The sequence below is a fragment of the Hyla sarda genome, chromosome 2 (assembly GCF_029499605.1).
Source record: "Hyla sarda isolate aHylSar1 chromosome 2, aHylSar1.hap1, whole genome shotgun sequence".
Taxonomy (NCBI): Eukaryota; Metazoa; Chordata; class Amphibia; order Anura; family Hylidae; genus Hyla; species Hyla sarda.
The window spans coordinates 186,148,377-186,163,812 of record NC_079190.1 but is presented as its reverse complement, the minus strand read 5'-3'; positions in this window follow the sequence as shown (position 1 = coordinate 186,163,812).

Below are 15,436 nucleotides of genomic sequence, written 5' to 3'. Positions count from 1 at the left end.
TCTACGTTTAGAGGAAAGAAGGTTTCTACACCAGCACAGACAGGGTTCTTTACTGTAAGAGCAGTGAGACTGTGGAATTCTCTGCCTGAGGAGGTGGTCATTGGGAACTCTGTTAAAGAGTTCAAAAGGGGTCTGGATGCATTTTTGGAGAATAATAACATCGCTGGTTATGGATACTAGATTTATAGGGACAGAACGTTGATCCAGGGATTTATTCTGACTGCCATATTTGGAGTTTGGAAGGAATTTTTACCTCTAGTATGAGTTTTTTTTTTGCCTTCCTCTGTATCAACTCAGTAGGGACTCATTAGGGTTATAGGTTGAATTTGATTGACTCTTGGTCTTTTCTCAACCTTATGAAGTATGTTACTATGTTACTATGTATACAGCAAAGTAGTGTACTACATATAATGTACACATAAAGTACACATAATGTACACGTACAAGTCATGTACATATTAATTCACATACAGTAGGACTGTATCACTCACAATTACACAATCCACTCCAATGTCATATGTCAATGATGTTTAATATCATATGTTCTTGTGTTTGTGCACAGGTTACTTTCCTGGCCAGAAGGTACTCCTGATACTCAAAAATGCACATAGTCAAGTATAAGGTAACAGAAATGTCAAATGTTATCTACAGAATGTCTAGTATACAAATGTCTAGCAGAAAAATAATACAGTGTTCTGTGGAGAAGTGTTTAAATGCCAAGGGACCCCAGTAGCCAAGGCATTGGGCAGAAAGCCTCGGGCAACCCAATCTGAAAGTATCTCATGTCAAGTATTAAGTCTAGTCATGTATGGAATATTACATGCATAGTCAAAATGTTGTGTATTGTATAATCAATTATTATGCATAAGTCAAGTATCATCAAATACATAGTTATAGATCCTTAAGTAATGTTATCAGTACAAGTCATAGTCCTTATTTATCCTGTTCTCAGTTGAGCAACAAGAAATCAAGCATGTATGGACATTATGGACAATTATACAGAGACTCTTCTGTTCTCAGTTTTTCCAAAGCCAATTACCAGCCTAGAAATGGACATTTATTTGCAAAATGCCCCAGGACTGCATCCGGCCCCAGGGCTGCTTCGACCCTCAATCCTTACAGAACCTGCGTTGAGGGCGACTTATGTCAAGTAGGGGGGTTTGTAATGTCCCAGTACAGGATGTAATCCTGTACAATAACCTTAGGTCCTGTCAGGTTGAGTCCCATAGTGTCCTGGGGGCTCTACTGCAGTGTCTCCCCCATAATGAAGTTGGTATTACTATGTCTAGCCAGTACAAGGTTATGTACTATATGTATAGTCAGTATAAAGTTATGTATTTTGTGTATAAGGTGTTAAGGATACAGGTCACATGATATATTCACATGATGTTATCACATGTTACCCAGAGAACACCAGCTTAACACATGACCCGCAGCTTGAACTATGGGCTTCTAGTACAGCTCCCCCTTTATGAGGAAGGGAGGTGCTGCAATCTGTGTGGTTCTGCAGCTCAGTTCCAATGAACTGAATGGAGCCAAGTTGTAATACCACACACAACCTGGGGACAGACGTGGTGCTGTTTTTGAAAGAAATTAGCTCTGTTTTTCTATTCCTGGATAACCCCTTTAAATGGTACCTGTCACAAAGAACCGGCGGCAGGATATGTAGAATACCAGAGAAGAAAAGGGAGCAGAGAAGATATCACCAGTGAGTTACTGGATATACCTGAACTGTAATCTGTTATTAGTGAGTGGAAAGAACAGTGAAGGCACTATTAGTGGGTGTGGGGGCACAATGGAGGCAATGAGTGGGGGTGGGGGGCACAGCACCTTATTCACATTTTCTATTAAAAATCCTATTATAATAGCTACCATTTTGTTTCCATATTGGTTCACTGTTTGGAGACTGACCACATAGGTAGATAATAATTATTGAGAGTTTATAAAAAAAATTTGAAAATATTTATTCTTACTTCTGAATGTTGATTTTTGGTTGATACATTTTTGGGAGGCAAACCACACACAGTATGTTATAAATCAAGTATGTAAGGTCAGCTTCCTGGAATAGGATTGTCTGTTTAATCTTGGCAGAAACATGCATAGTTTTCTAGGTTGAAGAATTATCTAACATGTACTTATAACTACTATTGACCTTGTATGCTGAACTGCACCCTAGCCTTATTGTGACTCTGTCCATCCCTAACTGGCAACATATCACATCTGAAGTTCCCACCACCACCCATCGTAACATTCAAACACTGGTCAAAAGAGAAACAAGAAGAAGAGTCATATCTAGAGCTTAAAATGTAAACTTCAAAAAATGCTGTATGCCTAAAGTATAACAGATATGAAACTATTTACTTTTTATTGTGTTTACTTATTTAAATGGATTCTGTCATCAGTATCACCCGAACTAACTTGTTGTTACATTCTTGATCCATGGTCCCGTTCATCTGTTATCTTCTTTAACCCAGTGGATGACTTGTTGCACGGCAGGAACTATTCCCTCAATACAGTGATGAAATATTACCTTCATACAGTGATGGAATATTACCTACATACAGTGATGAGATATTAACTCTATACTGTTACAGAACTAATAACTACCCCTATAGACCATATAAGTGATTACAGTGCATCAGTACACACATCAGTACATGCCTGAAATTTACCGCCACACCATGACTGTTGTCACTACCACTATATACAGTTCTATTTAAGTGATAATAGTGCAGTTAAATTCAGTAACTTGTTAGTGACATCTTCTCCAATAACTTGGAAATGCTGCCTTGAAATTAGTGTTGACCGGCATAGGCCATATTCGATTTCGTGATATTTCGCGAATATATGGACGAATATTAGTCATATATTCGCTAAATTGGCATATCTGTAATATTCGCGTTTTATTTTCGCATATGCGAAAATTAACATAAGATAACATTTGCAAATGCCAAAATTAGCATATGCGAAAATTTGTATATGCAAAAATTTGCATAAGCGAAAATTCGGATGCCAGTCTCACACTAAAGCACTAGTATTAGAGCCTTCTTTACACCACACAAGCTGGAAGCAGAGAGGGATGATCACTGTGATGTGTACTGGGGAAAAAAAAATAAAAAAAAAATAGAAAAAACAATATTCGTAATTGCGAATATATGGTGCTATATTCGCGAATATTTGCGAATTCGCGAATATGCGATATTCGCGAATAAAATTCACATTGCGAATATTCGCGAACAACACTACTTGAAATGTCTTCTGGATTTTTCTCTAATTCATTTTCCCATTTCATCATCCACTCCAAATGGCTATGATGACTTCTTTCAGCCATCACTTGCAAAACCTGCTGGACAAACATTGTAGGCTGTAAACAGTAATAATAAGTGTGTGGGTAAATGGGTTGGTGGGAGTTTTAGGTGGGTTGAGGAGAATTAGGTAGGTTCCCCCTATTAGGTAAACATGTCGTTCCAGGTTTCCACAATTAAGTAGGTGCACCAGTATGCAGTTTCCCTCAATAGGGAGGTTCGCTTGTAGGTAGGTCCCTGTAGTTAGTTTACTACTATGAATGTTTCTCTTTAGGTAGTTTCTGTCCTGTCCTGTCCATCCTCACAAGTCCTTTAGCCACAACCTCTTCTATACTGCTGAGCTCTGCCCACCCACAGATCCTTCAGCTACAACCCTCTGAGGGGGTTTTGGTTGAATTACTTATTTTTGACTCTACATATTTTGTGCTGCTTTTTGGTTATAGATTTTGTATTATTTATTTATTTAAACATGACACGATTGGTTTGGCTTAGTCAGGGTACACAACCGACGATAAGCTGATAGATCATATGACTAAGGAGCAAATAAACTGCTACAGATTCTAGAGTTGCACATGCACATTATACCATATGAACTGGTATACCGCCCAGCACTACTGGCCACTTCAGAACTCTCCAGTGCTTTGTTTCCATCCATTTCTAGGTACTTTATGATGTATGTTTGGGGTCATTTTCCTGCTGGAAGACCCAAGATCTCAGAGCTAGCTTTCTGACACTGGGCTGTACAGTGCAACCCAAAATCCGTTGGTAATCCTCAGATTTCATGATGCCTTGTACACATTCAAGGCACCCAGTGCCAGAGGCAGCAAAACAACCCCAAAACATCATTGAACTTCCACCATATTTCACTGTATTTACTGTGTTCTTTTCTTTGCAGGCCTCATTCCATTTTTTGTAAACAGTAGAATGATGTTCTTTACCAAAAAGCTCTATCTTGGTCTCATCTGTACACAAGACATTTTCCCAGAAGGTTTTTGCCCCACCATATTTCACTGTATTTACTGTGTTCTTTTCTTTGCAGGCCTCATTCCATTTTTTGTAAACAGTAGAATGATGTTCTTTACCAAAAAGCTCTATCTTGGTCTCATCTGTACACAAGACATTTTCCCAGAAGGTTTTTGCCTTACTCAAGTTCATTTTGGCAAAATGTAGTCTTGCTTTTTTATGTCTCTGTGTAAGCAGTGGGGTCCTCCTGGGTCTCCTGCCATAGCGTTTCATTTCATTTAAATGTCGATGGATAGTTCGCGCTGACACTGATGCTTCCTGAGTCTGCAGGACAGCTTGAATACAGTAATTAGCCCCTTAGGTAGGAATAAGTAGCCCCCTAAGGTAGGAATAAGTAGCCCCCTTAGGTAGTTATCAGTAGCCCCCTTAGGTAGAAATAAGTAGCCCCCTTAGGTAGGAGTAAGTAGCCCCCTTCAGTAGGAATAAGTAGCCCCCTTAAGTAACAATAGAAAAAAAGACATATTTACCTGGCTCCCGCACGGTCCATGGCCTCTTCTATTTACTCTGGCGCATGATGAGGATGTCGATATTCATCTGACGGAGCGCAGGGGACGGAAGCCCGGGCTTCTTGTCGGCACCTGCATAACGAGGGTGGCCCACAAGAGTGATTGACAAAGCGAGGAGCCAATGGCTCTTCGCTCTGTCAATCATCCGAGCGCTGCACTGAACTATAGGCGTGTCTGTAAGATGCACTTATAGTTTAATGCGTCCTGGACTGCCCATGGAGGCAGGAGACCACTGTGTAAACAGTGGTCCCCTGCTTCTGTGCTGCGGCAGCTGCAGAGGGTGCTGCAGGGGCCCGGTCTCCCCCGGGAACTTGGGCCCCTTACTGGAGTACTGTCTGTACCCCCCTGATGGCGGCCCTGTAGGCAACTATCTGTTCCAGTTCCATGACAATAATTTTTCTTACGAAGATCTCACGGGTCTAGTCTAGGCAGTCCAGAAATATACAGTCTTGATATTGCTGCAACTGCTGGCATAACTCCTTAGATACTGAGTCAATAGTGACTGAAGCATCTAGATGGGCAGAAAGAGGAGGCACCATTTTCATCCCATAGGCACACCGGCAATGGGGTGCTGATTGGTTGTTATGGCAGCCATGGGCCTAATTATTGCCCCATGGCCTGCCATATGAGTATACTTATTAGGGCAGAATGTGTATGAATTTTACACTGACAAGCATATTATACTGCAATGTATCTGCAGAATAAAGTCAGAGAAATTTACAGCCAGCCATTGTTTCCTTTGTTTGCAGTGGCGTGCTATGGACTTGAACCATATCCTTTTTTTAGCAATAAATCTATTTTTTCTTTGGGATCCAACAACAGTTGGGTTTAAAGGGGTTATCCACCACAAGGTGATTTTAGTACGTACCTGGCAGACAGTAATGGACATGCTAAGGAAGGATCTGCGCTTGTCTTGGGGCTAAATGGCTATGTTGTGAGATTACCATAACACTGTGGCTAGCTGTTTGTGAACTGGTATTTCATGTTTGACTGTTCTTTTTTTTAACTACAAATCTCACAATTCCATCTTCCTCCCTCCCACACATCAGCCACCCCACCCATTTGTGGTAAGCTGTAGGGTGTAGGGTAAACAGGGGTGTTGCAGAGTAGTGATGCAAGGTGTAGCATTAACCCTTGATTGTCGTGACACCAGGGTGAAGGCTTCCTCTATGTGTATGTCCTACTGCCACCCGTCCCAGGAACGATAGGGAGGAATAAAAAATTGTCCACAGCAGAAGTTGTAATAAACTAGAAATAACTTTACTGCAGATTTTATGCAGATGCAGATAACAAGCAGTCTTTTACAAGAGGATCAAGATACAGGCTCCTCACAGGTTGGCTGGGACTTTGTAGTGAAATAAGCTTTGATTTTGCTGTATGCTGTTCCTCTTAATTTAGGGGTAGGTTTAAGTTCAGTAGTCACGTAGGATTGGTAAGATTGGAGTTGGATTAACTCACAGTTTAGAAGGCTGCTGAAGTTGAAAGCTTCAGGCCTAACTTGACTTGAAGAATCATACAGAGTTGTGCTTGCTTTCATATCCCAAGGGAAAGAGAGAAAATTATTGGATATAGCACCCTTATATACTGAATGGGCAGGATCAAAGCTTATTGGATCCCAAACCTGTCGGCCCTGACCCAAAGTATTATGGTTACATCACATAACCCCATCACATGACTCAAAGATCCTTGAACCTTGCATAACACAATTCACTAGTGATCACATGACCTAAGGTCCTGTACATTTATTACACTATGACAAAATATATTAAATATATGCATTTTTGACTAGCATTATGAGGCGACTAGGGGTTAACCCACCAGGAGAGCCCCGAAAGCATGGAGGAACTCTGACTGTGGGGATTGAAACATAAATGAGCTGCATCCATTCAAATCAGTGTGGTTTTCAATCAGGGTGCCTACAGCTGTTGCAGATTGATCCCTCTCCCACCAAGCGATCCCTCCACCCATTGAAGCAGACAGGCTCCCTGTCATCAGCTGACCAGTGAGTCAGGTCTCAGCCGCATTGCCACCTGAGAAAAACCTGAGACAACAGTCATTTAGTATGCTGGTAAAAATAAATATTGGAGTGAAAATCACAGAAGAATTGTGAGAAAACCGTCACACACAGGTACAGACACTAAATTATGAACTACACTAAATTTACAGCCCCTGTAGCATAGTAAAATAGAAAAAAAATCCTGGAATACCCCTTTACGTATAAAGGTCTTGTGGAAAGCAACACAGTGCACCAGCTGCTGGTCTGATGTTGTCAGGAGCTATCTCATAGAACAGTCAAACAGCTCAGCGATATGTGCTGGACATCCTGCGAAGACATGTATTGCCTCCCATGGCTTCCCTGTGGCATTTTTTAGTAGGGTTATGCACACCAACACACAGTAAGGGTTTCCCTGGAATTTCTCTGCCAGATTGCAACACTTCCTTGGCATACCCAATCACCAGATTTATCACCAACTGAGCATTTATGCCAGCTTCGGCAATGTATGAGGTTACAGGCCTAGCAGCAACATCTGTGGGCAAATGTGTCACACCTAAAGGCAACCAAACCTGTATGCCTCCATAATAACATAGTAACATAGTTCATAAGGTTGAAAAAAGACCAGAGTCCATCAAGTTCAACCTATAACCCTAATGAGTTCCTACTAAGTTGATCCAGAGGAAGAAGAAAAAACCTCAAACTAGAGGTAAAAATTCCTTCCCGAATCCAAATTTGGCAGTCAGTATAATTCCCTGGATCAATGTTCTGTCCCTATAAATCTAGTATCCATAACCAGCAATGTTATTATTCTCCAAAAATGCATCCAGACCCCTTTTGAACTCTTTTACAGAGTTCACCATGACCACCTCCTCAGGCAGAGAATTCCACAGTCTCACTGCTCTTACAGTAAAGAACTCCCGTCTGTGCTGGTGCAAAAACATTCTTTCCTCTAAACATAGAGGATACCCCCTTGTTTTAGATACAGTCCTGGATACAAATAGATCATGGGAGAGATCTCTGAGATCTACTGAACTTATTAAAAGTTTTATTTATGCAAATGTGGAATAAAAAAATATTACAGATCATGGCGCAAAAAATTAGCCCTCATACCGCCACTTATACAGAAAAATGAAAATGTTATAGGTCAGCAAAATAGAGGGATTTTAAATGCACTAATTTGGTTAAAAAGTTTGAAGTTTTTTAAGCGGTATAATAATAGAAAAGTATGTAATCCTGGGTATCATTTTAATTGTATTGACCCACAGAATAAAGAAAACAGGTCTACTTTACCGAAAAGTGTACAGCATGAAAACGAAACCTTTCAAAATTTGCAAAATTGTTGTTTTCTTATCAATTTCCCTCACAAATAGTATTTTTACGCTTGCCCCATACATTTTATGGTAAATTTAGTGATGTCATTACAAAGGACAACTGGTCATGCAAAAAATAAGCCCTCATACTAGTCTGTGGATGAAAATATAAAATAGTTATGATTTTTAGAAGGCGAGGAGGAAAAAACGTAAAAATAAAATTTAACCTGTTGGGGACAAAGGGCGTATGCATACGCCCTTGCGTCCTGGTACTTAAGGACGTAGGGCGTATCCATACGCCCGTGGGAATTTCGGTCCCCGCCGTGCACTGGGCAGGGACCGGACCGGGAATAGTGCTGATATCGATCAGCAGGCACCCGGCGCAAATGCCCAGGGGGGTCATCAGACCCCCCCCCATGTTGGTGATGGGCGCAAATCGCAAGTGAATTCACACTTGCGATTTGCGCCGATTCAGGGCCATTACGGGTCTATGGTGACCCGGTGACCCGGAATATAAGGGAGATAGGAGTGAGGTTGGAGGGGTGCCACCCCTCCTATCCCTGCTATTGGTGGTCTAGATGCGACCACCAATGGCACATCAGGGGCGGGGGGGGTTAACCTTCATTTTCCCCATCCTGCCCACCCACAATAGGCGGGGCAGAACGAGGAACCGAAGGGGACCACCGCCGAAGATCCACTTACCTGTCCAGAGGCAGCGGGCGACTGTGATCGGCAGGCGGCGGCGTCGTGCGGCAGAAGAGGACGGCTCCCTGGATCCTACGGAAGCCGGTTAGTTGCTTAGTAACATCTGGAGGGCTACAGTGGTCTCTAACCTGTAGCCCTCCAGATGTTGCAAAACTACAACTCCCAGCATGCCCAGACAGCTGTTTGCTGTTTGAGCATACTGGAATATGTAGTTTTGCTACAGCTGGAGGACTGCAGTTTGAGACCCTTATACAGTGGTCTCTAAACTGTATCCCTCCAGATCTTGCAAAACTACAACTCCTAGCATGCCCAAACAGCTCTTTGCTGTCTGGGCATGCTGGGAGTTGTAGTTTTGCAACATCTGGAGGGTCACAGTTTGGAGATCACTGTGCAGTGGTCCATAAACTGTAGCCCTCCAGATGTTGCAAAACTGCAAATCCCAGCATGCCCAAACAGCAAAAAGCTGTCTCTGCATGCTGGGAGATGTGGTTAGGTACCTCCAGCTGTTGCATAACTACTTCTCCCAGCATGCCCTTCGGCAATCAGTATATGCTGGGAGTTGTAGTTTTGCAACACCTGGAGGCACACTGGTTGGAAAATACTGAGTTAGGTAACAGAACCTAACTGAAGGTTTTCCAACCAGTGTGCCTCCAGCTGTTGCAAAAGTACAACTCCCAGCATGCACGGTCTGTCAGTACATGCTGGGAGTTGTAGTTTTGCAAAAGCTGGAGGCACACTGGTTGGAAAATACTGAGTTAGGTAACAGAACCTAACTGAAGGTTTTCCAACCAGTGTGCCTCCAGCTGTTGCAAAAGTACAACTCCTCAGTCAGTACATGCTGGGAGTTGTAGTTTTGAAACAGCTGGAGGTTTGCCCCCCATCATGTGAACTTACAGGGTACATTCACACAGGCAGGTTTACAGTAAGTTTCCTGCTTCAAGTTTGGGCTGCGGCAAATTTTTCGCTGCAGCGCAAACTCCTAGCGGGAAACTCACCGTAACACGCCAGTGTGAATGTACCCTAAAAACACTACACTACACTAACAAATAATAAAGGGTAAAACACTACATATACACCCCTTACACTGTCCCCCCCCCCCCCCCCAATAAAAATGAAAAACGCATTGTACGGCAGTGTTTCCAAAACGGAGCCTCCAGCTGTTGCAAAACAACAACTCCCAGCATTTCTGGACAGCCACTGACTGTCCAGGCATGCTGGGAGTTTAGCAACAGCTGGAGCCACCTTGTTTGGGAATCACTGGGGTAGAATATCCCTATGTCCACCCCTATGCAATCCGTAATTTAGACCTCAACTGCGCATGGCGCTCTCTCATTTCAGAGCCCTGTCGTATTTCAGGAAACAGTTTAGGGCCACATATGGGGTATTTTCGTACTCGGGAGAAATTGCACCACAAATTTTGGGGGGCTTTTTCTCCTTTTACTCCTTATGAAAAGGAAAAGTTGGGGGCTACACCAGCCTGTTAGTGTAAAAAAGTAAAAAAAAATTACACTAACATGCTGGTGTTGCCCCATACTTTTTATTTTCACAAGCAGTAAAAGGAAAAAAAGACCCCCAAAATTTGTAATACAATTTCTCCGAAATACCCCATATGTGGTCGTAAAATGCTCTGCGGGCGCACAACAAGGCTCAGGAATGAGAGCGCACCATGTACATTTGAGGCATAAATTGGTGATTTGCACAGGGGTGGCTGATTTTACAGCGGTTCTGACATTAACGCAAAAACATAAATACCCACATGTGACCCCATTTTGGAAACCACACCCCTCACGGAATGTGACAAGGGGTATAGTGAGCCTTAACACCCCACACGTGTTTGACGTATTTTCATTAAATTTGGATGGGAAAAGGAAAAAAAAAAGTTTTCACTAAAATGCTGGTTTTACCCTAAATTTTTCATTTTCACAAGGGAAAATAGGAAAAAAGCCCCCCAAAATTTGTAAACCCATTTCTTCTGAGTAAGAAAATGCCCCATATGTGGATGTCAAGTGCTCTGCTGGCGCACTACAATGCTCAGAAGAGAAGGAGCGCCATTGGGATTTTGAAGAGAAAATTTGTCCGGAATTGAAGGCCACGTGTGTTTACAAAGCCCCATAGTGCCAGAACAATGGACCCCCCCCCCCACATGTGACCCAATTTTGGAAACCACACCCCTCATGTAATGTATTAAGGGGTGCAGTGAGCATTTATGCCCCACCGGTGTCTGACAGATTTTTGGAACAGTGGTCCGTGAAAATGAAAAATTTAATTTTTCATTTGCACAGCCCACTTTTCCAAAGATCTTTCAAACGCCAGTGAGGTGTAAATACTCACTGCACCCCTTATTAAATTCTGTGAGGGGTTTAGTTTCCAAAAATGGGGTCACATGTGGGGGGGTCAACTGTTCTGGCACCACAAGGGGCTTTGTAAATGCACATGGCCCCTGACTACCATTCCAAACTAATTCTCTTTCCAAAAGCTCAATGGTGCTCCTTCTCTTCTGAGCATTGTAGTGCACCCGTTGAGCATTTTACGTCCCAACATGGGGTATTTCCATACTCAGAAGAGATGGCGTTAAAAATTTTGGGGGGCATTTTCTCCCATTACCTTTTGTAAAAATTGTCAATTTGGGGAAAAAACTGCACTTTAGTGAAAAATTTTTTTTTTTTCATTTACACATCCGATTTTAACAAAAAGTCGTCAAACACCTGTGAGGTGTTAAGGCTCACTGGACCCCTTGTTACGTGCCTTGAGGGGTGTAGTTTCCAAAATGGTATGCCATGTGGGGTTTTCTGCTGTTCTGGCACCATAGGGGCTTTCTAACTGTGACATGCCCCCCAAAAACCATTTCTGCAAAATTCACTCTCAAAAATCTCATTGTTGCTCCTTCCCTTCTGAGTCCTCTACTGCGCCCGCCGAACACTTGACATGCACATATGAGTTATTTCCTTAATCGAGAGAAATTGGGTTACAAATTTTGGTGGGCTTTTTCTCCTATTACCATTTGTAAAAATTCAAAAATTGGGTCTACAAGAACATGCGAGTGTAAAAACTGAAGATTTAGAATTTTCTCCTTCACTTTGCTGAAGGGTTAACAAACTTACTGAATGCCATTTTGGATACTTTGAGGGGTGCAGTTTTTATAATTGGGTCATTTGTGGGGTATTTCTAATTTGAAGGCCCTTCAAATCCACTTAAAAACTGAACTGGTCCCTGAAAAATTCCGATTTAGAAAATTTTGTGAAAAATTGGAAAATTGCTGCTGAACTTTGAAGCCCTGTGATGTCTTCCAAAAGTAACAACATGTCAACTTTATGATGGAAACATAAAGTAGACATATTGTATATGTGAAGCAATATATCATTTATTTGGAATGTCTATTTTCCTTACAAGCAGAGAGCTTCAAAGTTAGAAAAATGCAAAGTTTTCAAATTTTTCATCAAATTTTAGTTTTTTTCACCAAAAAATTATGCAAGTATTGATGAAAATTTACCACTACCATAAAGTAGAATATGTCATGAAAAAATTATCACGGAATCAAATTTATAAGTAAAAGCATCCCAGAGTTATTAATGCTTAAAGTGACAGTGGTCAGATTTGCAAAAAATGCTCCCTTCCTTAGGGTCATAATGGGCTCCGTCCCCAAGGGGTTAAGGCTCAAATGGGCTGAGTCCTTAAGGGGTTAATGATCTGCACCGTATATGGCGCGGCTGTGTAACAGGTCTATGAAGCGAGCACAGGACCTAAGCTCGCTTCATATCTGTTCGATCCCGGCTGCTATCAGCAGTCAGCTAATGCCGGACACCAGCTATCGGGCCGATGCCCAGCATTAAACCTTTAGACACCACAATCAAATCACTCCCGGTAGCTCTGCAGAGCTGATTGGGATCATCGCGGGGAAATCGCGCTGTCCAGATCAGCTGAGAGTATGGCGGGAGGGCCCTTACCTGCCTCCTCCTTGTCTGATCGGTTCTTCAAGGTTCCAGTCAGCCTCAGCAGACTGGAGCAATGGAGTAACTATAACACTGATCAATGCTATGCTATGTCATAGCATTGAACAATGTATGAAATCTAATGATCCAATCTAATCATGTCCCTATGGGGACTAAAAAATTGTGTAAATAAAGTAAAAAAAATTATAAATGTGATTTAACCCCTTCCCTGATAAAAGTTTGAATCACCCCCTTTTGCCATTTAAAAAATTAATAAAAATAAATATGTAAATAAAAATAAACATATGTGGTATCGCCGCATGCAAAAAATGTCCGGACTATAAAATATAATGTTAATTAAACTCCACGGTCAATGGCCCATACTTATAAAAATACCAAAATCCAGAATTGCGTATTTTCGATCACTTTGTGTACCCTAAAAGATTTATAAAAAGCGCTAAAAAAGTCCCATCAAAACAAGAATGGTACCGATAAAATCTACAGATCACGGCACAAAAAATGAGCCCTCATAAATACCTGTATACAGAAAAATTAAAAAGTTATAGGGGTCAGAAGAGGACAGTTTTAAACATGCTAATTTTCCTACAGAAAGTGATTATTTTTTTTAAAGAAGTAAAATACAATAAAACCTATATAATTTTTGTATTGTTGTAACCGTATGGAACTACAAAATAAAGATAAGGTGTCATTTTTACCGAAAATTGCATATAATCGGAAGTTTACAAAATGGAGTTTTTTTTTTTTTTTTTTTTTCAATTACGCCCCACAAATAATTTTTTTTTGTTTTGTCGTAGATTTTGTGGGGAAATGATTGATGTCATTACAAATAACAATTGGGGGTGCAAAAAACAATCCCTCATATAGGTCTGCAGGTGGAAATTTGTAAGTGTTATGATTTTTACAAGTGAGGAGGAAAAAACGAAAGTGCAAAAATGAAAAAAGCCTGTGTCCTTAAGGGGTTAATTCAATTCCAATAACCCTTTTAGGTGCATTATTTTTTGGTTAATGAGTATACATTTTAGTAAATAGAAAAAGCAAATGAGTTAAAATCGAAAGGACTTCTGAATATCATCTGTTGTAAAAAGTCTCTGCATCATCAAAGATTTATACACAGATAGTAAACTGCAATAGCTGAATATACAGCAGCTGTAATTGTCCAGTAAAATGCTGGTTTTGTAGATAAACTCTGTATATTTACAATAATAGCCCTAGTCGTCTGAAAACTAATATAACCAAAGAACATTTTATGTGAAAATGACAAAATATCCTTAAAGGGGTACTCCGGTGAAAACCTTTTTTCTTTTAAGTCAACTGGTGGCAGAAAGTTAAACATATTTGTAATTTACTTCTATTAAAAAATCTTAATCCTTCCAGTACTTATTAGCTGCTGAATGCTACAGAGGAAATTATTTTCTTTTTGGAACACAGATGACATCACGAGCACAGTGCTCTCTGCTGACATCTCTGTCCATTTTAGCAACCATGCATAGCAGATGTATGCTAAGGGCAGCATGTTGGCTCAGTGGTTAGCACTGCTGCTTTGCTAAGGACAACAATAAATCAAGCGCTATTATTATTATAATAACGTCAGCAGAGAGAACTGTGGTCGTGATGTCATCAGAGAGCATTCCAAAAAGAAAATAATTTCCTCTGTAGCATTCAGCAGCTAATAAGTACAGGAAGGATTAAGATTTTTTAATAGAAGTAATTTACAAATATGCTTAACTTTCTGCCACCAGTTGATTTAAAAGAAAAAAGGTTTTCGCAGGAGTACTCCTTTAACCCAGTGCTGTTTTTTTTGTCCCAGGACCAGACGTGTTGGGGGCATAGATGCTACAAACCTTTTAATTCAATGTTAGTGAAATTAGATTTCTACAGACGTGCAGGGATCATTCTTCGACACCAGCAAATACTGCCCAAACACATTTTGCAGCTGATAACAAGTCAGCAGCTTTTACCTGGTTAACTAAAATTTTACATAGTACACTAGTCAAAGCACATTAATGCGATGTTTGCTAAAACAAACACCTTGTAGATTAGTGTTGTCTTGTTCTCATTGGTGTTTCACATAATGACATTTAGATATAGCAGATGCATGTGTAGCTACCTACAGTATTTTTGGCAGCCAGGTAGCTAACTATTTAGGTAGGTAGCTATATAAGTAGGTAGCAATCCAAAAGACAGCGGCACTCCAATAGATGAACAAAAATTGAAGTTAATTGCATACACACGTGTGGCGACGTTTCGGCTAGCTCACCAGCCACAATGAACTTCATTTTTTGTTTATCTATTGGAGTGCTACTGTCTTTTGGATTGCTACTGCTACTGTTGGGGGTCCTGACCCAGACCGGACACAGCAGGCACCCGGACACAATCTTTTTTTGGGAAGTGCAGCCTTTTGTATTGGACTGTAGCTAGGTAGGTAGCTTTGTAGGTAAGTTGGTAGCAAGGTACGTACCTATGTAGGTAGGTTGGTAGCCAGGTTGTTAGGTAGGTAACTATGTAGGTAGGTTGGTTGCCACTAAATTAGGTAGGAAGCTGTATAGGTAAGATGATTGCAGGTTAGGTAGCTATGTAGTTAGGTAGCTAAGTAGGTAGCCACTACCCTGGGCATGTGCCCCTGATACGCCACTGTATAAAT